Source organism: Mixophyes fleayi, chromosome 6, assembly GCF_038048845.1.
Source record: "Mixophyes fleayi isolate aMixFle1 chromosome 6, aMixFle1.hap1, whole genome shotgun sequence".
Classification (NCBI taxonomy): Eukaryota; Metazoa; Chordata; class Amphibia; order Anura; family Limnodynastidae; genus Mixophyes; species Mixophyes fleayi.
Window position 1 is genome coordinate 145,667,988 of NC_134407.1, and position 24,986 is coordinate 145,692,973.

A 24,986-nucleotide genomic window follows, 5' to 3' on the forward strand; every position below is an offset into this window, starting at 1 on the left:
ATATATATATATATATATATATATATATATATATACACACACACACAATTAATTTGTCTAGGCTATTAACAGCCAAAACTCGGGTTGGCTGGATTTATCCCATCCACCACAATAAACAGAGCTTTCACTAAGCTATTGGAACAAGCCAAACCAGAAGAAATTCACCATTTCAGTGCTGATATAATTCCACTTTCGGGCAATATTTAAGAAAATAACCACCATAGGGGCACATATATTCCTTCAGCCACTTTTCCTGCCAACATAATTATTTTGTAATCACTTATTATTGGTTTTGAGCCAATGTCACAGAAGTTGTGTCAAGAGATCTGGCTTTATTTAATTAGGCTTCTTTAGGGTTTGTTTATGAACATCTATTATGAATATTTGCATTTTGCTGATCTGTGCCTAGGACCAGTTCCAACACATTTACCAACATATGATATTATATAGTTTTACAATGAAGGCAGCAAGATAAGTAGCGGTATGGTATACCACCGTACACACCCCCACTTCGACCACTGTGTGTGTGTGTGTGTGTGTGTGTGTATATATATGTGTATATATATATATATATAAATATATAATGTAGAGTATCAAAACTAGAGATGAGCGGGCTCGGATTTCGCAAATCCGACGGGATCCGAGCACTGTTCGGGTACTTCCGCCCGCCAAATGAATCCAAAACGAGGCTATGACATCCAAGTCTCGCGTCCGATCTCGCGAGACTCGGATGTCATAAATTCCCGGCTCGTGGCCGCCATCTTCATTCTGCCTGCGTTTAGTGAAGAGGGAGGTTGTGGTTTGGGAGCCCCTGTATATATATCTTCAGTGAGAAGCCTTTTGCACAATTTTAGGTACATCTGATGCAGGAACCAGCATAGTTATTAGGTATGCTGACAGATTCTAGTGTAATGACATAAATGAGCTACTAACAACAAGCAGAAATTTATTAGGAGTAAAAAGAAAAAGCAATTAATGTATTTCTTGGAGTGCTAGTAGTCAGGAATCCAGAGTGGGTTGTACAGAGTCTTTTTGTCGGGGAAGAAGTAGAGTATACTGCAGGCAGATAAATACCCATTTACACATAATTAAATGCTACTTGTCTGTATTTCCTGCTATTAGTAAAAACCCTTTTTATATTAAAATGTGTTTGTGTGCTTAAAGGATGCAGCTCCCAGCAGAAGGAGTGCCCATGTTACAATCACTATACAGAGCACTACAAGGTAAAAAGTCATTCCAGATTTTCAGTGTCCTGCTGAGTCCAGTGGTGCTTTTGGCCTGTGCTTTGTTCTGCTTAGTTCCATAGTTATTTTAAAATTATCCACAAATCATAAAAAAAACAAAACAAAACAATTATAGAAAAATAATTTTAAAAAAATGTAAAAAAATTATACAAAAATAATTAAAAAAAAATATAAAAAAATTATTTAAAAAGTATAAAAAAATTTCTAGTGCAATATATTCTTGCAGTTCAGAAATATTACTACTGCAATACCCACGTTCACTGTTCTTGCAGTCCAGAAATATTAGTATCAGATATTAAACTACGTTCACTGTTCCTGCAGTGCAGAAATATTAGTATCAGATATTAAACTACGTTCACTGTTCCTGCTACATCAAAAAAGCATGAACCTGCCCTGTCATCAACAAAAACAAGAGGTAGTGACGCGCTTGAACTCCACCCTCTATATGCTGCAGAGGATGGAGGAGCAGCAAAAGGCCATTCAAGCCTACACAGCCACCTACGATGGGCCACGTGTTTGTGCCGCCCACTTGTATCGCTTAGCTTAGACATCCAGCTACCTCGGTGCAACCTTTTGGACTAAAAACAATATTGTGAGGTGTGAGGTGTTCAGAATAGACTGGAAATGAGTGGAAATTAATGTTATTGAGGTTAATAATAGTGTATGAGTGGAAAAAAAAAACCAAAATATGGATTTTAGCACTTTTTATGCTTTTTTTTAAAAAAAAATCAGAACCCAAAACCCAAAATCAGAACCAAAACCTTTCGTGGGGTGTTTTGGCAAAACAAATCAGAACCCAAAACCTCAAGCTAATCAGAACCCAAAACCCAAAACACCAAAAGTGGCCGGTGCACACCCCTAATCAAAACCATTATGTAATAAAAAAGACAGAGTCCTTCCAATTTATCTAAAGTAGAAAAATAAACCTTAATGGAATTGAGAACAGACTCCTCCATTGTCATTAAGTCAGCAGATAGGGGAGGAGGAGTTTTAATACAAATTGTTTCTTATTACAAGGAAGAGGTGTTGAGACAATTTTCAGACTTTGATTTCCCATTTTATAGATTTCTTTTTACAATCATGGCTGTTTTCTCTGAGGTCTTTTCTGCGAGACTCCATTCACTTACTTTAACAAATGATATAATTTGGAAGGCTACTTTTGCCTTGTCACTTTAGATGTCCAATCACTCTACACCAACATACCACACGATTTGTGTATTCAGCTTATTGGCAGATGTTTGGGTCGCTCTGCCGAGATCTTGCAGCCACAGAGGTTATTCATTTTGGATGCAAGATGCTGAGAATGGCCATGGGGACCAGGTTTGCACCCAGCTACATTAATCTCTATATGGGGGAGTTTGAGTCCAAATACATCTGGACCAGTAACTTTAGTGCGAACCTGGTTCTCTATGGCCGTTATAAGGATGACCTATTTTTTATTTGGTAAGGGAATGAATTGTCTGTTTTAGATTGTGTTTCCTTTCTGAACACTAACCCTTATAATTTGAAGTTCACACACTGTTATAACAGTGGTAACATTGACTACTTGGACATAACTCTGCAGGGCACCACTATTTGTACATCCACCTTCCATAAGAAGATTGATACTAATAATAAGTGCTCACCACAGACCTTCGCTAAATGATGCACCCAAAGGTTGGACTGACAGGCAAAAGAGATGTTAGATCATTTTCATAAGAGGTACTATTTAGGTTTGCTCGGGAAAGTCCTCAGGGAAGTTAGTATGATGGATGGTCCTCTGTTGGTTACAAAATACAGGTAAAATATGTCTGTTCCTGGTCAAAATTTTAAAGGATTGTTTACCAGAGGAACCAGTAATAATTTTGTAAAAAGCAAATTGTTTACGTAATATCTTGGCCCAAAGTATTTTTGATCCAAAAAGGAAGAGAGTTCAAATATAATTGGTGAATGGACAACCTGAACCCCATCAAAACCAAAAGGTTGTTAAAAATGCGATGAAACAAATTGAATAACTTGTAGACATTTAGGAGAACTATGGAAATAATGTCAATTGTAAATAGGAGGATTTTTAAAATAAAAAATTTCATAAATTGCAATACAGAATTTGTCATTTATGTTTTACAGTGTAGCTGCCAATTACAGTATGTAAGCAGAACAACAAGACATTTAAAAAGTAGATTTAAAGAAAAGAAAAGAAACATTATAAAGATATTTAAAACTCATAGTTTTCAAGACACTGCTTCAGTACATAATACAAATCCATCACATTTAAAAGTATATGGGACTGAACATATACAAGCCACAGTAAGAGGAGGTGATATTTTTAAATGATTATATAAATGTGAGGAATACTGGATCTATCAGTTCTGAACTTTATATCCTGATGGAGTTAAATGGTGTTATTTACGTGGAGTATGCATAGCTTTCTATATTTAGAGTAAATCATTTTTGCCATTGTATCTATTGGCTTTACTTGGTATTTTACCCATGTGTCTATAAATACATATTGTATCAAAATAATTTTCCACATTGAGAAAGTTATTTAAATAACTATGGTATTAATTTGTATTAGACACTGTTACATGTTTGCTGACCTTGTAGTCATTTTGTTGTGTATCAAGTGGTGCAATGGAAGTTACAATGGAAACCTAAATCAGTTTAGTTGATATATTTACGTACAATTGAAGCATATAGCAATGCTTTACTGTTTTGCTATGTGTTTATACAAAATATCACTATTTATAGATTGGCAAAAGAAATAGTTAGTAACACAAAATATACAGAGATGTGTCATCGGTGATCCATGAGGTTATAAAAGCATAAAAAACGTAGGTGTCCCAGTGACCCAGTCCAAGGTAGCCTACTAGGGGACTGGGCCAGGGGCCATATGCCCTCCTGGCCCCCAGCCCAGCCTGCCCCTGCGTAAGGTTTAGTTTTTACTATTTTAAGATTTATGCTGATATTATTAAACTAAAGGAATGTCTCCTCTCAGTCAGAATTCTAAATGTGTACTTTTTTGATAATTTTTTGTCCACTTGTCAGTTCGGATAATTGCACAGCTGTGACTGTAAGGTATATATAAATACCAGTAATACTACAAGTCACATTACATTATTAGTCTTACTCCTCTATGCATAAGCGACAAGTTCACTTTAAAGACAGACCTCAATCAATAATGTAGGCCACGAACAAATGAAAAAAAAAAATGTAACGATATAACAGTGAGTGCCAAGGTGACAAGTAACATTATTTCAGGTAAGGCAATGGTTACTTAGATTTATGCAGGACTTAAATCAAATTATTGCAATATGCAATTTGCTGGTATACTGGATCATGAGAAAATTGAATTCTCAGTTACTCTGGGTAATATGAGAAATGCTGAAGATCAGTGAAATGAAGAGTTTAGAGGTGGCAGGGATATCTGACTTCTCACATCTCTCTATCTATTAACTGGGGCACAGCTTGGGATTGTACTGTATCTACAAGTCACAGACTCATATCTGGCTGTAGAACTGGAGAAGTATGAACTAATCGGCTCAACGTGCAAGACAGGACCCTGTTGGATAATACAGATGGAAAATTAATTCCCTTTATCATGAAGGAAAACAGGCGAACTGAGATCTTGATCCCAGTAAATCTATCTCCATTTACTACATTCATAAATACTGCAAAATTGATGGATTATAAATCCTTATTTTAACCAGACAGGAGTTCATTGGTTCATGTTTAAATTGAATTATCTATAACAAAGTGGGTTTTGAGAGAACCACCTGAAAGAATGACATGTTTAAATGAAAATAGATTATGCAAACGAAAAGGCTTAAGCTACACACAAAGGGTGTCTGCTGAAAAGAAACAGCTTTGTTACACAGATTCTTCATTTTTAAATATTAAGCTGTTTATTAAAGGGATGAAATAAATGGTGATTCCAGTGGGGAATCTCAGCAACATATTATCAAGTTTATGACAAGTCTGAAAGTATTTAGAAATCACTGTGCTCCTTAGGAAGAAGTCACAGCTCGGTCACAAGTCTGGATCTGCAGGAAATGTTATTATTATCATCATTAACCTGTATTTATATAGTGTCAACATAGTAGTGGAAAAATATCCATGAGTTGACATTTACTTCAACATATATTACAAGGTTAGAATCTTTTTCCAGGAGCAAGCAAATCATTTCAGAGAGGAGATTCCAAATACAACAGTTTTAATAGAATCAAACCATCATAGGCAATCATAATTTTCATATAATATATACACAAGTGCAGTATATATGAATTGTGTCCTAATATAGTCTGCACCAGTGCAGGGAGGGCCATATTTTTGGACCTAGTTACCTAGTTGGTGGATGGACGGATTCCATGAAGAGCACAGTAATATGAAAAACAGTTTGTGCTATGCCATGGATATACATACCGCCATGTGCATAGCAAAGAGTGAAATAAATAAAATGTATGGTATGGCAATAAAAGACATGCTAAGTGAGCTAGTGCCAGAACAGTACATAGCATGTGAAGAATGGCATAAAGTAAATACTGTTTGCAGAAGACCCATGTCCATTGCATACAGCACTATGCCCAGCAAAATAGCCTAATACCCACCATAACATGCTACATGCCTTTCACCACTATTTACAGCCAAAGCCCAATATAACTGCCTGATTTTCACACAGTCCAATACCCAGCATATACAGCCAGTGCCATCATAACAAGCATCACGCTCACCTATACTGCAGTGTCCGGCATAATATACATCAAACTTACAACAGTTCCATGCTCACGCTATACTGTCAGTTACCAGTATAAAAAGAATACACAGTGTCCAGCATAATTGTCCCATGCTCACTGAACACTATGGCACTGAACACTGAACACTATATACAGCCAGTGTCCAGCATACATCATATTTACAACAGTTCCATGCTCACACTATATTGCTAGTTCCCAGTACATACACTATAGCCACTATATACAGCCAGTGTCCAGCATAACGTACATCTTGCTTAAAACAGTTCCATGCTCACACTATACTGTTAGCTCCCAGTACGTACACTATAGCCACTATATACAGCCAGTGTCCAGCATAACGTACATCTTGCTTACAACACTTCCATGCTCACACTATACTGTTAGTTCCCAGTACATACACTATGGCCACTGTATACAGACAGTATCCAGCATAACATACATCTTGCTTACAACAGTTCCATGCTCACACTATACTGTTAGCTCCCAGTACATACACTATGGCCACTGTATACAGACAGTATCCAGCATAACATACATCTTGCTTACAACAGTTCCATGCTCACACTATACTGTTAGTTCCCAGTATAGCTGCCTCATGCCCACACAAACACCATGCATAACACATACATCAAATGACAGCATTACTGCCTCATGTTCACACAATCCAATGCCCATAAAATAAAGAGCCATTGTCCAACATAACTGTTTCATGCTGACACAATTTTATGGCCATTACATACAGCCAGTTCCTAGCATAGCAGCTCCATTAAAAAAAATGTCTCATGCCCACCATATATAACGTCTGTCTATGAAAACATGCCTCATGCATACCGCTGTCCCATAGACATCATAGACTGAATAACTGCTTTATCACTACATAGACCAATGTTCACTGCATAAAGTCTAGATCCAGCATAACAGTCTCACTCCTACCTATGTCCACTATAACCCATTATTCACAGCTAGTGCCCAGAGTACAGACCTTATACACAACACAGATTTTTGCTTAGACACCTATTACCCACTATGCCAGTCCCTTGCAACCATCATATCCCTCCTAAACTCATTTCCCATCTCTTCTCTTTTGTTAATGGTTAGTGTTTTCTCAACATTAGCAGCAGTGAGATTGTTCAGTAAATGTTGATAGTCAATAAAGTACTGTAACTTCATCCAATGATGTTGCAATTCTGCTGTCCTATGAAATCACAGGTGAATTCAGACAATGAAACCACAATTCCATATACAGAATCTGTCAAGGTTTTTCAATGAAACACCTGTTTGTCATATTTATAAAGATAATACTAATTTATGCAAAAGAAGTTTCAATTACAAATACTTGTTGCTGAGAGTGAAGCTGAACGGTCAGTTGGTTTTCACGTTGATAGAACTGTCCATCACAATGAAGATCACAAGGGCTGGCCTAGCAAGGCCGTTAGTTGCCCATGCTGATCTACAAGCTACCTTGTACAATAAGGATACCTTTCTTTGCACCTTTTTGACAATATTTCTTGTGATTTTACTTCTCTAACTGTACCCAGATACAATTTCCTTCAATTTCCCAATATAAGAAGTGGTGTTGTAGTTTCTGATAGAGATGTGAGGTGTAGGGACTAGAAATCAATTTTCATGCCGAGGATTAACTCACAAGTAAAATGGGAAAACTTTTTTGTTTTACATGTATTGCAATGGGAATAGATTGAGACTAGGTAGGACAGTGACAGACTAAAACAGCAGTCCCATGAAAAAATTAGGGGGTAAAGGTATCAAGGTACGATTTTGCAAATACATGAAGCTGAGATTTCATGTAAAATCGCCAGAGTTGTGTTTCTGTCAAAATCACTATTTCCAAAATCGATAGAGATCAAACTCTAGCCATACAAGTCTCAAATGTATGAAGCTGCGATTTAGCAAACTCTCCTGAGTTTGCTTGAAAACACGCCAGATACAACACGCTGCTTGCTAGCAACACATCAAACACATCACTGTTACACTGTTCTGCTATATAGCCGGAGATCCCGGCAGCTGTCAAAACTGTAAAAAATAGATGAAAGTTTAGTTCAGTGAAAATCGGGGGACCCCACGCAAATTTATTCCCCGATTTTCACAGAACCAGCAGTAGTCTGGCAGCACTAAGGTTAATAGTGAATAGAGGGGGGACCCCATGTTTTTTTTTTAAAAAAACTTTTATCTATTTTTTACAGTTTTTTACAGTTTTTGGACTAAAATCGCGGGTTATAAAACTAATTTGCACCCCTTGCATTGTAACATGGTTTTGTCCAGGAGACTGAAATAAGAAGTTTCTTAAGTTAAGATCCTTAATGATTCTGGCCCCTTGTTTGTGGCATTGCTGCTTTAACAGTGTAAAAGGACTCAAGCTAGTTTAACTAAGGTTTATTATGGGTGTGAGACCTAATTCAGTGGTCAGGGTTAAATCAGAAAAATACTTTTGCTTTTAAGGATAGAATATAAATAACTAGTTTTAATCATGCACTGCACATGTCTTTTTACAATATAAGCTAAAGTTTAAATATATATATATATATATATATGTCAATATTTCTTTTTAAATTAAATTAACTTCTGCATTGTAAACTCTGGTAGGGGAGGGGGGAGTCTTTGGATGGCATGGGGGTCTCTATACATTATTGTTCTATCATGAATTCATCTCTAATTTGTTTTTAATAAAGGAACTTCTGATCTTTCAACGTTCTAAACATCTCTGGCCTGATTCATTAAGAAACTTAGGCAAGAAATTGAGTAAGTTTTCTTACTTAAGTTTTCTGGACAGGACCATATTGCAATGCAAGGGGTGCAAATTAGTTTTCTATTTTGCACATAAGTTAAATACTGGCTGTTTTTTCATGTAGCACACAAATATCAACTTTAAATTTCAGTATACAAGTAAGCTATCATGTATGTCCTTTTGTGCAAAATAATAAACTAATTTGCACCCTTGCATTGCAACATGGTTTTGCCCAGAAAACTTAAGTAACAAAACTTACTCAATTTCTTTCCTAAGTTCCTTAACGAATCAGGCCCCTCAAGTGGATTATTAAAAGATGCACATACTTCAGGCATACGTATGTCCGTATTCAACTTCAAGAGGATCTAAGAAACTTCACTTGTTGAATACGGGTGTAGGTACGCTCTGCTTATATGGCACTTTCCATATTGAGACAGACACAACATACTGCTGGATATGTACAATCCATATGTTCAATACAAAGTCCCATCAGAACGCACAGAAAAAAAGATATTTACTTGTTTATAAAGCTCCCAGCTTTAAAAACAGGTTAAAAAACCTATTGGTAGTTACTACAAATGGAGTGTCTTTTTTTTTAACACAGATCACACAGATAACATTAGAATGCAGTCAATGTTAACATAGGCATCAAAAGTCCAGAGGCTCAACAGTTAGAGTCAGACAGGTATAGGTTAATGCAGAATAGTCTGGCACTAGTCTGAAGGGGACGGCAGCTCACGGTAGAAGGTAGTGAGCAACCAGAATGTATTTGGCAGAATCAAGTCATGATACAAGGCACACTGGCTCAAACAGGAACTAAAGACTTAGTAATGCTGGTATCCGTGTATAACAAAGGGAATTCAGGTACCTCTACTTCTAAATATGGGTGTCTGGAATTTGGAGGTAGTGCTGTAGTACTACTTATGGACATCGCATGGTAAGATATAATAAAAACAAAACCGTTCTTCCTGTTCTCATTAGACTCATTAGTAGTGACTTGTAGATATTTATTTTTAATCTATTTTTATAGATGAATGCACAGTGTCAAGTTACCATTTTTTTTTGCCCTTTGTATATTTATATTGTATGTGTCCTGTAGAAAATTTGTGAAGGCGAAATCCACCATATATAAATCCCGACTTGAGCTTTTCTGAGACTGCTCATTTTAGCATGAATATTTATAGATACAAAGTTATTCTCCTTATAATCATATAATACAAATCACAATGAATACAGGTTGAAGTAAGTGCAGCAAACTGAACAGATGGTGTTTTAGCTGCATCTGGTTTTAGTATTGTATTACATTGTTCCAGGTGGTGCTATAGAGCGATAAACTACATAATTATATTTGTTGCTGCAACAAAGCTGTTTGTACAATAACAAGAAATGGATAGTGATGTGTCCCTTGGGACAAACTACACAGTGATCAGCAGCCACTTGTGAAACCTACAAATAGAACAACAGTCAAAGACTGCAACATAGAAACACCTGCTACAACCAAATAGCCAAGTCAAATAGCCTTATTGTGAACTGTTAAAAGCGATAACCAGAGCCGCATTAGCCAGTACTCATCGCAGACTCCGAGGGAACAGTAGGCTAAGATTACTCGAAGCCTTTTCATTTATTTTTACAAAAGGAGGTTATATCCTACTTGTGTTCTATTAAGGGTACTGCTTTTCTGCTGCTTATGATTTATATTGGATATAATTTTGACAAAAAAGTAACCTACACATGGGCAAACAGGAGCTGGACTATCTGAAATTTTACTGTGCTGCTGTTAACATTTTAATGCTCTGATTTACCTTAGCTCTAGCTCCACCCACTTCCTCTCATGTTCATCTCATGTTCATCCATGTAAAAAAGCTAATCAAAGGTGAAAGGACTATGGTCTATATTGCACAGTATGCCAGTTACCATTAAAATCTTGATAAAACCCAGGATTTTTTAATGATGATTTAAATCAATTCTTTTTTAAAAAAAAATCATGTAATTTAAATCGTTATTAAAATCAAGTTGATTTAAATTGACACACCCTTATAATTATACAACCTGTGTCAGTCAGTAATGAATACACTTGTGCTGCAGCAAGGATATTTTGAGAATCTGCACTGTTAGGGCTCCCTATGGACTAGATATGGGAAACCATGGTATAGGTGGAATGCCCAATTTAATGAAATATATGAGCAAATGGGTATTGGTAAGTAATAATTTTGCTTAGTTGAAACAGAGCTATGAGACTGTACAAAGCATAAAGATCACTGCTACAACCATCACCTTGGGATAGACAGGTTAATGCATCCATGCGTATGCAAACTAAAATATATGAACAAATAGTCCCTGAAATATTGGGGACATTTTTAAAATTAGTGCTATAACTCAAAGCAACCAATCAGACGTTTGCTTTTAATATGTGGGGCTACAGATTACAAGATTGCATTACATTAGATAAGACTTGATGCCTTTAGGTATGGCTTCTCCAATAAAGCAGACTCCTAACGAGGCTGACAGATAAAGGATAGACAAGGTGTTACGAGCCGCGGCTCCCCCGACGGGCCGCCGTGGCTTGCTTCCGGCTCTACCAGACGCCCCGGCCGTCTCCATGACGACCGGGGTGTCACTTCCGCCTCAGACGTCCCAGTTGCCTAGGCAACAACCGGGACACTGTAAACCTATTACCTCAGCGCCCGGCCAGCGTGCTGACACCCGGGCACATGCTAACAGGGTATGGTAGGGATACTTCAGGTTTTGTGTATTAGACTCTGGTGAGAGTCTTTCTGATATATATTTAATGTGGTGCTGTTTTGTTGTTGCCTGTATTGCCTAGGGTGCTGAGACTATGCAGTGGGAGGGGTACCATTTACTCTCTCTCTTATTGGCTCTCCTTGCTATTTAAGGCAGTGAGGACTGAGCCTCATTGCCAGTTATAGCTTCCTGTGTAGCTAGGCTCCTGTTCCTGTTTCCCTGCTCCTGTGCTGTATTCTAGTTTGGATTTCCCGTGTATGACCCCTGGCTTGTTTCTGGACCTCGTTGTATTGCCTGCGACCCCTGACCTCGGCTCGTTATCTGGTATTGCTGCCTGCTGCCGGCCCTTGACCTTTGCTTGGATCTCACACTGCTGTGTTCTACTTCGCTACCTCAGGGTTCTCCCCAGTCAGTGCACATTACACGACCCTCCGTTGTCTGCAGCCAAGTCTGTCCCCACCACTAGGGGCTCCAGTGAACACCAGATTTCGGAGCAGACTCCAGGTTTTGTCGTGCTGACTGAAGGAGTTCCTAACACAAGGTTGATTAACATTGTGTGGATATGGTTAACAGTAGAAAAGATCCACAACAGATGAGCTGAGAAACACCTTCACATGACATTACAAGCAGAGTACAGATTGATCTGACTCTGTGCGAATATAATATCATTGAGTGTGTCTGGAATCAGCTCGCTATGCTGATAAATGCAAATAAATGTCAGGTCTCTGGTTCACTACTGTCTGACATGTGAGTGGATTTACAAGTTAAGTGAAATACAGTTGAATAGCTAAATGACAGTAAGAAAAGTTCTTACAATAAATGTTGCTTGCCAATACTGGACTATTAAAAGAAAATGCTATGGTTGAACCAAGGCGTTAGTGCTGTATAATGAGAAACACTATGCACAGCAATTACATGTGTAGCCCTATATTGATGAAGACTGAGACTGCTGTTTGGGAAGCAGGGTTGACAGAGAGGAAACCATTGTATATTGATGCAGTTGTCTGAATGTCTTCCCTATTGGATAATTAATTAATGATGATCGATTGAAGTTTATAATGTACAAAAACACAGGGGGCCCGATTCATTAAAACACACATACTGAGTGCAACCTGCATTTAGTATTAAACACAGATATTTAGGCTTTGTGCACTACCAAATTCATCAAGTCACGGAATGCAACGTACGTGGTCTGTTGAAATCTGGCCTGATCCCAGAATTCTCCATAAAGGGACAGTGGTTCAGTTATTTCAATCCCCAACAATCGCTCAGACTAACTGAGCCGCTATCCCTTTATTGAGAAATCTGAGATCAGGACTTTGCTTTTTACCGTGACCAACATATAAATGTGGGGCCACAGATTACAAAATACATCAAATAAGGATATACAAGTGAAACATTTGACAATCTATTATTATATACAAGAAATTAGGATAGTTGATTTCTGTTTAGATATTTATCCAGCAATTTATAAATCAATATATTTAGTAAAATTTGTAGGAGAGCACAAACAAATAAATATGAAAATAAAACTAAACACTGAGTTTATAGGTTTTTGGAGCTATTTGTTATCTAAGTGCTGTAACCCATAGCAACCAATCATACATTAGCTTTCATTTCAACTTGCCCTAGAATGTCAAAGTCTATAGCACTTTCTAACTGGTTGGCAGTGTATTGGTTACTGTACATGCCTACCTTATAATTAATTATAGGTGGCACATGGACGGTATGAGAGTACGTCTGAGTGGCATGTGAGGAGGTCTGGATGGCATGTGGGAAGGTCTGAGTAACATGTGGTGTCATGTGAAGAAGTATGATTGGCATATGAGGCTCATGTGGGAAGGAGAGATGTGTATTTGAGCAAGGGAGGGGCATGCAGTGGCATTTTTGGATGAGTGATTTGGGATGTTTTTTATTTTTAAAATTAAGGGTAATGAGCTGCCCTTTTGAATTTTGGAGGGCTGCACATATGGCCCTTGAAGTATATCAAGTTGCCCTGGTTTAGAAGGTACTATCTCCTGCACCGACATGATTTTCCAGGCATAATAACCTGGAGAAACTCAAACATAAACAGTCCAGATGAAAGCTAATTGAGAACGAGTGGCCATTTAGATTTCTTGAAACATGACATTCCTTTCCGATGCTAAACAGTTCCACTTTTGACTAACCTGTCCACAAAAGATTCTTCCTTTAACATTCTGGATGATGCATATGGCCTTTGGCAAAACTCAAACAGAAAGCAATGTCTTTTTTGGCAAGCAGTAGTTTTCTCATTGATGTCATGTGCACCGACATTAGACAATGCAGGACAGAGCTGGAGACGATTAGCCATTAGCAATTACACTTTGGGCATTTGTACCCTTTGAAAGTATTGTACACTCCTGGAAAGACTAACTATGATGTTGCATTTTCTTCATATCTATACAATCATCATAGGTTCAACATTTGGAATCCAAAAGTATACTTTTTGTTACTTGTTTATTTCAATTGTCTTTAGATAACAAGATCTGGACAACCTGTGGCTCTCCAGGTGTTGTGAAACTACAAGTCCCAGCATACTCTGCCTGCTATTGGCTTGCTATCACTGGCAAAGCATGCTGAGGCTTGTAGTTTCATAACATGTGGCGATCCAAAGGTTGTCCAGGTCGTATATATAGACAGGTAATTGTAAAAGGTTTACAACTGTTCTCATGATTGTACTTAGGTCACCTTAAATTGCTGTGATTAACATTTTTCTAAAACAGATTTGCCACTACAGATACAGATCGGCAATGTCTATTCTGAACCAGGGCCGTCTTTCCCATGGGGCACAATGGGCAGGTGCCCGGGGGCCCTGCAGCCCAGGGGGCTCCGTCGGAGGCAGCAAATAAAAAAAAAACCTGGAAAAAAAAAAAGACAATACTTACCTTGCGGTCAGCTGGCGATCTGGCTCCCTCCCTGGTCTCCTCCTCCGTGCGGCGCTCGCAGTGCATGTCGGGTGTGACGTCATCACGCCCGCCCGACATCCATTGCGGAGCGCGACGGAGGAGGAGACCATGGAGAGAGCCGGATCGCCATCTAACCGCAAGGTATTGTCTTTGTTTTTTTTTCCAGGTTTTTGTCTTTTTTTGCTGCCTCCGATGGGCCCCCCTGGGCTGCAGGGCCCATATATATAATAATTTTTTTTTTTTGTATATATAGGGGCCCCGGTGCACTGCTGTGCCCGGGGGCCCAAGATGTTCTTAAGAGGGCCCTGTTTTGAACTTGCGTTCAAAGCATGCCCTCCTAAAGTTCCAATTTTAGTGAGACAGTCCCTTTTTCTGGCAGCCAAAGCAGAAGGGAACGTACCAGAGAAATGAGTGAAATATCACAGGGAGTATAAAACCCTTATTTCTACTCATAAAGCTGGATCATAACTTGGTTATAATATATAACATAATCATTATATTTACATAATCATTGCAGAAAAAAAGTTTTCAAGGCTATAGAATTACTTAATTTAATAGCTTGATTGGAACAGAAATTGCAAGCAAAATTGTTTGAAAAAATAATATCCATTTGTTTTATTCGCCCTTTGCTCTGGAATGTCAAACCTCATTAAGCACAGAGCTTATTAGCATGATAATGAGACATGTCATTGCAATTTAATAAACAACGTGTAATGTAAAGCTGTGCTCAATTTTCTTATGTCCCTGCGCTACCTCTGCCCCTGCCTGATAAATCTCTGTTTTCCCAAGTCACAGCAGCGAGACATTATTCTCTAATGCAGAACACATCCACTGTTTCAGTCTGGAAGGTTCTCAATTTATCACAAGCAACATTTCTAGACAATACATGGAGGAGCAGAATATCTCTATTTCAAATTATTGTTGGTCTTTATAAATTACACTTATACCATAAGGATTAATCTGAATATATCTAGCATAATTGAAATATGGGGTATCGGTTCATATATTGATCAAGTTGGTTAAGCTTGCAACCCAATCTCAAGGATGCTAAACTCACATCTATGCTTCAGACTTCACTGAAATGCAATTAAAATCATACGCCGTCACCTTACCGCATAGTAGACTAAAGTGTGACAGGAAGATTGTTTTTTAAACCATACCTAAATAACTCAATAGCAATTGTTTTTTTTCTTGAATTCCTATAATGCTTTTGTATTGCCATGCAGCTGGTCCCCAAAAATGAAAATGAGGTTGAGTATGGACATATTTATTTTCTATTTTGCTTACTAAAAATGCCAAATGTTGTCCTGTAGGCTGTCCAGCCTGTCTATAAATGGTTATCTGTGTGTGTCTTAAAAAGCATCCTAATTGTCAATTTAGTTTACCAAATTCATAATCTGTGTTAATAACAGTTTATTATTTCCCCCTCTGTGTCCCTCTGAGGATTTTGCTGAAGCAAAACCCTCAGATGGACACAGATGGAAATGGGAGAAATGAATAATAATAAGATAATTTCATTTATTTAAGTAATAAAAAATGTTATACAATTTTCATATGGTGTTTTCTATATTAGTCAGATTTTGGAGATGGTATATCTGTGGGTGAGGTATGGTGTTGAGAAATGGTGGTGGGTGAAGAGGATTTCAGTGGGTGAGAAATAGTGTAAAGGATTGGTGTTGAGTTAGAGGTATTTTAGTGGGTGAGGGGTGGTGTCAGGCAGAGATGGATTAAGTGGGGGAGCTGGGGGCAGTAGTATTGGCTCCCCTCTTCAGGTATCCCCAAACCAGGTACTCTCAAGATGTGCGAGCAGGAGACAATGTTGTACCTGGTGGTTGGCCCATCAGGCGGGAACAGTTACTTTCTTTCAAGTAGCCGCGGATTTTATGATCTGTTCTTCCCTTCCCCCATATGTGGCCTCCTCCTATCCCCGTAAGAGACAGATGTCACATGGGACATGCACCACATGACATGCACCCTCCCAAGTGTGCAGAGCTGCAAGAGAGGTTCTTACACAGTGCGGCTTGAACAAAGTAATTGTGAGGGAAGGGATGGATGTGAGAGTCTTAATATAATGTTGGTGGGAGGTAGACTATTATTTAATGATGGAGTGTGGGTGGGGGCTAATTATTTAATTGGTGCTCTTTTATTTGTGGGGTCATGGTGGGGCTATTTAAATTATTACTGGGGCCTATTAATTTAAGGTGGGATGATGCTGGAACCTTTAAATATAATTCTGGGTGGTTTGGGGGCTACTAATGGAATGAGGGTCTGAATTTGGGAAGGAGAGCTATTTATTAAATGTGAATGTGAATTATTTAATGTTGGGGATGGTTGTGGAAAGTAGGTACACTTATTAAATGTAAATGATATTAATTTATTGCCGGGGTGGGGATGTCTTACTGTAATGTGGGTGGGAGATGGGCTATTAATTTAATGGTGGAATGGAGGTAGGAGCTAATTGTTTAATGGTGGGTGCTATTCATTTATTTGTGGGGTGATGATGGGACTATTTCATTTGTTAGAGGCCTATTAAGGTGGGGTGATGGGACCTTTCATTTGTGCTTGGGTGTTTTGGGGCTATTATTTGAATGTGGGGTTGAGTTTGAGGAGGAGGGCTATTTATTAAATGTGAACATGAATTATTTAATGTTGAGGATGGTTGTGGGAAATAAGCATATTTATTAAACATAAATGCTATTAATTTATTGCTGGTGTTGCTTGAATGGAGGGAAATAGGTTTATTTATTAAATGGGTATTCAATTAATTTAATATTGGTGCTTGTTTGGGGGAGGGAGGCCTATATTAAATGGGATTTTTATTGATTTAATGTCAGGGTTGAAGCTTTCTATGTTTCATATGTCTGTCTTTTTGCCAAATAGATCCCCAACATTACAGGATCCTGACAAGTAGCAACTGCAGTAAAGACAACAGCAGCCGCCAGTAGTGAAAATGGCAAGAACAGGAGAAAGCAGGACAGTCTGCCAACCATCCTGAATTTGGTGGGGGAGTCCCAAATAATGGTGACTTTCCTGCTTAGTCAGGATTTGGTCTGACAACAAGGATATTTGGGGGGTATGTCCCACTTCACACTGTACTGCTGGTTAAGGGAGAGATGTGTGCACCTAACACTAGTGCACACAGTATTATATATGTATTTGTCTAAAATGATAGCCATATTACTCCATAGGGGACCCCCAGAGCCATAATCCAGGTCTGGTGTGTGTCATGGAGTGACAGTGAGTAGTATTTTAATAGGTGAGTGGGTGGGGTATTTAGTAGAGGGTAAGTCTGGTGGGTAGGGTAGTTTAGTACAGGTAGCAATACTTACCTCAGAGTCTGGAGACATTCTGGACTTCCCAGAATTAGAGAATAAATGCAGCTGGCGCTGTCACCTTAATGTGATGTGCCTATATGTGTACTATATACTAACAGCCGTAACTAGGACAGTGTGTCATGTATCACAGCTAAAGGTGCCTACTATCGCCCCCACCAAAACATAGGGGGGTAGGCACCAGTGCTTTCTGTCGCCCTGGGGCACTGAAATGTATAATTACGGCTCTGTGTTTAAGGTTCAGCATATAATTTATAGCATCTCGTTGTTTAAAGTTGCAATGTCCAATGCTGTTTGGGGGGACAAACTAGATATTCATCTATATAGGCAAGGAGGGGCAGCACAAAGAAGCCTAACAAAATTTTCAAATTAAAAATGTCCAAACTGATTTTTTTTCAGACTTGGAGACACAAATATGTGTCATTTTCATTTTAATTTGGCGTAACATTAACAAATTAGTGATCAAATTCCCTTACATGATGTGGGTGGTCTCTGTCCAGCAAAGCGGAGATGTGACATGACCCCACTGCTGTGCGTGTATGGGGCTATGACAACATACATGCTGACAATGGGACATGACCGTACAGCCCTCCCACTGATACTTGTGGCATGTGTCCTATGTCAGTTTCTTAGGTGATGAAGCATTTATCTTTATTTACCACTGAAAGGTACAACTTGGCAGTATGAGACTTTGACAAGTCATAACTATAGGGTGTATTATTTTCTGGAGTGTGTACCCAGCCAAAGAAGTAACACACTTTGAAGTGCCATTGAATGAGACGCTGCTAAACACATTAAATTTCCCATCAGATGCAAAATAATCTGCCTCTGATCTCTGCATTTATATCATGGAATCAATTCACAGCAAGAAAACATTACTTAAATATTTATGATTTATTTATTTTTTGAGATGTGATTAACTATCTTTAATAAGACAATTTTAGGAGATTGCTGTCAGAAGTGTAAAGAGAATTAAATGTCTTAAAACTGAGAGAACTTCCAGCGTCTGACAAGATATGGAGCCACTAAAGTAACACAACAGCTGAGAACCATAGGTTTCTTTCCTTGCATTACAACTTGTGGGTATCACACAGTCTCAGTTCTTATATGCCATGAAAAATTAAAAATTGCTCATTAAGTACTGTTTCTTAAACATTATACAGACTAGGACATTTCATCCAATGTATTATTTTGTTCTAGTTGCTGACATACAGAATTTGCAGAAGTAACTATTAGCATATAATTATCAGGGCAAATAATGAGGCACAACTCTGGCAATATTTTTTCAGTAGAACACATTTTTACAAAAACTTGTTTAATAACCATAGGCTTATTTATTACTATTCTCATTTAAATATGCCCATATTTAAGTTGACAGCTCTATTTTATTGAATACATTGATCCACCCCAGGTAAGTTTGTGAAAACCAAATTACTCTTTTTACTGCACATCAAATAGGTCATTCCTTTTCAGCAGAACAGAATTCTGGGAAATAATAGGAGTGGCTTATTTGCATAATGTAAATGTGGAGCAACTTATATTTCTTTAACTCTTCTCACTGTTTCTGTGTTATGCATATCAATAAATGATTACGTTTGTCAACGGTTTCTGTTAGTTAACATTATCCAGAACATTTGATTGATCCATTAAATTGAATATATACCTAAACCATCATCTCAGCAAGACTACAGAGGTAAGACTTTGATACGGACTAGTTCTGATCAATTGATAACATTATTGCAAGGAATAGCAATTGTTAATTAGCTGCCAGATACAAGTCAAGACAAAAGTGTACTGTAGCATTTACAGTGCTATATTAATTTGATACTCACTTATTTGTAACTGAAGCTCCACTGCAGTTAAGCATTGCTTTATAAATTAACATTTTGTAGTGCGTGTGTTCAAAAATGTTTGTGGGCAAGTACATATATCACTGTTGGAAAGTACATGTAAGGGGGAAAACAATTCAAAAACACATTTATTTGCAGAATTCTCTCTTTTTCTTGAAGAAATAATAATAATTCAGTCATGTACTTCTTAACATGCAATACAATACATTACTCTCAACTGTCATGAACACGCTCCCAGCATTCGTGACTTTGGGGTGTTTGCTATATGAGGTTACACATGATTCCAGCTCGCAGTCTCTCTACCAATCACACAGGTTACAGACACACACACTTCAGATTTGCCACCACCTACTGAATACGGGCAATAAGACTCCAATATACTGTTCCACACTGGCACACAAGGCTTTTGGCTACCCACAGGTTAGCAAGGCCCACACCAGCAATCAAAGGGTTAACTCTTCACACCTCCAGACTGTTACACAAATGTAAATGCAAGCACACACTAGGCTTGTTAGTCAAATGTATCAGCAAATCACACACCAGCATTCAAAGAGTTAACTTGGTCAAGCTATATTCTTCTTAACATGCTAATGGATTAGTTAGAGTATTAAGGACACCACTTACTAAATTTATAGATTTAATGTACAAAGGTACAGGGCATTCAAATATAAAAAAACAAACAAAAAATAATTAATAAACAATTGACATAACATACACAAGCAAAGCAGTTTAAAATAAAATAGGTCACATTCAGAGTATAACTTGCATGAGTTGTATAATTTGTGCCATGGGAAATGCCCTATGAAGATGGACAGCTTATCAATGTGGATTGATATTCCCAAAATATTGACAATTTGCCCATCCCCAACACAGGTTTTTTAAGCAAAATGAAATGGGACAGTCGTCACAGGGACAGTGTTAATGCTAATAGGGGCAGGGATGTCTCCTGGGTGTCACTATAGTTTGCTCACAAACATTCCCAAAGTTTTGACCTTTGGGTAATTCTTCACAGATATATCCCAGAGACATAACACCCACTTCAATAAGCCGGTCATAATCTCCTGCACATTTAAATACCAAATATGATGGAATTATGACAATGTGACATACCTTTCCCAAAGATATGTGATTATAGCTGTTCCCGGATACTGCCAGTACCTGTCATTCACAAGCCTGGTGTGATATCTGCTCCACAGTATGGATTGGCGCCCAGATTTCCCAAAATATGAACTATGAAGACATTTTCCTTTTGAAGCTCATATTTCTATATACTTGAATAGGCCCTGAAATGATGCCTTTGGCTGCAAGGATGTCCAGCTGTGACCAGCCCCACAAAGTCTTTTCAGGTGTCCAAAAACTAACTTGTGTCAGTGTATAGCTCACCGCAGGGGCCCTTTGAAGCTGCTACAAGTGATACTGCTATCTTCTAAAACCGGGAAGTGCAGAGCCACCGAATATACACACAACAGACTCTCTGGCTTCAAATTTTACACTTTAGTAGCTCAACTTATAAATGGATTCATGTGATATACCATATTTATACTGCAGTTATGATTTAAGCCTTATTCCCCACAATTATGTGATGGGTTAACCCTTATAAACAACTGTAAGTTCTCTATGTTCACAACACCAGCCACCATTAATGCTTGCATTAACTTTAAATATGATTTTGATGGCACTATACAATGTTTATTTTTATTTAAGATTTTTATTTAACTATTTTGTCCTTAAAAAAGTAATTTTTTATTTTATGTAGATGTTTAATGATCATTCTCTATTCTCTTCAGATATTTGAATGTGATGTACTGATATTGTCAGATTCCGTAAAACAACAGCTTTACATGTGTTCTATAAAGTGACATTTTATTATGGAATCAATTAGGATATGTACCATCAAAGTTTTCTATAATAGTCCAGAGAAAATCTAAGCATTTGGTAACTACTCCTCTGCTGTCTTACGTTACACAATCTCCTGTCTCTCTTTGTCTTTCCGTTTGCTTGGCCAGCCTTCTCTTGCTCTTAATTTTATGCTGCTCCTCTTTTATTCCTCTTCTCCTGCACTTCCTCATCTTAAATTATTTCTTTGTATGTGCTATGTATAGAGCTATGGTCTGTTTAACATACCCCAGGGTTCGCAGATTGTGACTGGAATGGACTGAAGGAGAGGATAAAAGTAATAGGGTGATGCACAGAGCATAGAGCTTGACAAGAAGGGAAATCTGGGACTGAGAAGGAAAACTAAGTCGACAGGGGTGAGTCACAAGGAGACCCAAGCAGAGTGAGAAGATATTTTCAAAGGAATCAAACCAAAAGAGGGATGAGCTATGATGGACATTGTGATTTTGAGTAGCGTACATCGTTTCAGCGCTATCATTGGGCAGCTGCCTAGGTTGCCAGGCAATGGAGGAGCAGCACTGTGGTCAGATACCCACTCTAACAATGTCTCTGAATGAAACATTGTTAATCAGGTGGCCAGAACGATGCGGGTGGTGTGATTGCCCACTCGCAATCGCAAAAGCGGTGCTACCACAAGGCAGCATCTCCTCTCTGCATTCCTCCGCTGCCTGGCTCCTAACAGCATCATGATGTCACAACACTGTCAGTGGAGAGGAGCCGAGAAGCAAAGAAGAAAGCAGAAAGAAGAAGCAATAAGCAGAGATGCAAACAACAAGAGAAGAGAAGAAAAGGTAAATCAGAAAAAGACGGAGGGAGAGTGGGCTGGAGAAATTGGAGGCAGAGAGGGCTAATGAAAATGGGGGGCCGAGGGTCTACAGAAAATGTGGAGAGTGGGGGCTAGAAAAAAATCGGGGGAGAGGAGTCTGGTGAAAATGGGCAGGGGGAGAGGGTCTATAGAAAATGGTGAAAGAGAGGGCTGGAGAAAATGGGGGTAGAGGTACATTCAGAAATCTCCATGAGTTATTTACTATTATTTTAAAAGAACTTCAGGTTTGAGCAGCTATTTATTTTATTAGTATTTGCATCTGCAGAATACATTAACGCATGAACAAATATAATCTATCAGACATACATACAGCATTAAGCTGTGTTATTAAAATCTTGTGAGCAAGAGGGCATGTGAGAAAAAAGCTGTTTGGCAGGGGGCATGTTTGAAAAAAGTTGGTGGGCAGGGGGGCCAATTGAGAGGCCATTTGAGAGAAAAAAATGTTGGGGAGAGGGGCATATGAGACAAAAGCTGGTGGGCAGGAGGACGTGTGTGTGTGTTAAAAGCAGGCTAGGCCAGCAAGGGCAGGGGTGCATATGAAAGGAAAGCTAGTGGGCAGGCATGCATTTGAGAAAAGCTGATGTAATAGAAGTGGCATGTGTGACCAAATCTGATGGGTACAGGTGACATGTATGAGAAAAGCTGGTGGGCAGTGGGGGACATGTCAGTGTGTAACAGGTAAGTTACATATTTTTTGCTTTGCCCTGAAAGCTAACATTTGGAGCCTCACCTCTAAAAATCCTGCATTTGTGCCTGGCAAGCAGTGAAGCATGGACAGTATTCTGAGTCAGACATCAGTATATCTGGACATCAGTGCATCTGGACTGTAGGTTTACCAGTCAGGTAAGAATTACTGTTCTATTTTACAAATGTCAAGTGTGAGGGGCTAGAAGGTGAGAATTGGGTGGAGGAGGGGCAGTAGAATGAGGATTTGCCTAGGGTGCCGAGAAACCTTGCACTGTACCTGATCATACAGCAGTGTATAAATCCATCAGAGACAGATAAATAGAATGGTAACATGTCAGCAATGCCAAGTGCTTTAAACTGAACTGTGAGATCCAGTATAATATACAACTGTGAACTGATCAATAAAAATATACTATATTGTAAATAGTCAACAGGACTTTCAGAGTGAAGTACTATTTTGTCAATATATTGTACATCAGCCTGTCTTATGAATGAATGCTTGGACACTTTGAACTGTCATAAAAATTATTTCAGTGAAACACCATTCAATGAGAGAACCTGTCAATTTAATCATACTGACACATATGAATAAAACTACTCCTAGGATGCAGTAAGGACAGTGACGTCACAGAGGAAGCTCTGGAACTCTGTGAGGTTCAGTAACTGTTATTTTCTTATTGAACTGCTGTCACCAATCTTAGAACCTGACTTTCTGCTGCTCCCTGAGTGTTCTATCATAGTATAACAACATCAGATGTACCTGATCACAGACTAAACATAGATAAGTGATAATAAAAATAATAAAATAATACTGTCATAGGTGAAAATTTTTACATTTTTTAAACAAACAAACAAACAAAAAGACTGGACTAGGACTAATTTTTGACAATAAATGCTCAAAGGATTTGGCTGCTGCGTCACACCAACCACAAACCAATAGTAAAACGGGCAAGTACCTATGTTCACACTAAATTAACTTGCACACTTAGGAGCAATTTGTGATAACAACTGCCTGCAATGCTAGAAGAATATACGTGCACCACCCTATATATGGTACCAAAATGTGGAACGCTATCTATCTATATAATATCTTACTATTTAAAAAGGAACATCAAAGCGTAAGGTACATTATTGATTAGCTGCATTCCTTTTTGTCCAACTTTTTCTTAGCAAAGATAGTCTCTTTATAGTAATTTATTGGAGTATTGTAAGTATCTATTCATTTTTAACATAATTAAAAATGAGTCACAATTATTTATTTATAATCAACTATATTATCATAACAATATTTATTAGCAAATAGATAGATGAATAGCTTTAAAGTTATATAATTATTGCAAATCTTAACTTATTGATGGGTTTATAGATGAACTAGCGTGATGTTATGGTAATTTATTGATGTGCATTATTGAAGATAAGTTATTTTTAATTCATTTATAATCCCCTTTTTAACTGAGGTTCTAAATCCCGTAGCCATTTAATAAAACTTAATAGTATTTAGTCCATATTCTAATTCCCTGAGTCACCATTATTGTCTGTGCATTATTTGTTAGGAACACGGTCATCCCACTTTCATGAGCTTACTACTGCTTTCCCTATCACAGAACCCCAGCAGCAACTGAACATGAAACGCACATTAATTACTACATAAAATTATACACAAGGAAATGCATGAACAATGCTGCATCCAAAAAACCTCCACTGGCATAAAAAATTATGCTTTTACTATAATTTTTAACACTAAATGCATGTAAATAGGTACTGAAAGACATTGGATCAAATTACCTCATATCCACTTGAATGGGGAGCTTTGTTTTTTGACCATTGTTTGCTCTATATAATCTTAATTAGAAAAATGCCAGTGGGTAACCAACCTAAATCCTATTAGTATTTTATTACCTCATACTGCACATATTCCTGCGTCTGTAGACAAGTGTGTATAACCTTAAGGATGGTTACTTCACTGGCATTAAAACACATGCTTTTACAAGATTTGTGAATGCCAGTGT

General features: G+C 38.1%; 1 protein-coding gene across 1 annotated transcript in view; it reads right to left on the reverse strand.

Annotated features, from left to right (window-relative positions):
* Window positions 1–24,986, reverse strand: part of NTSR1 (neurotensin receptor 1) — a 158,135-nt gene that overhangs the window by 6,108 nt on the left and 127,041 nt on the right. The gene's annotated exons all lie outside the window — the stretch shown is intronic.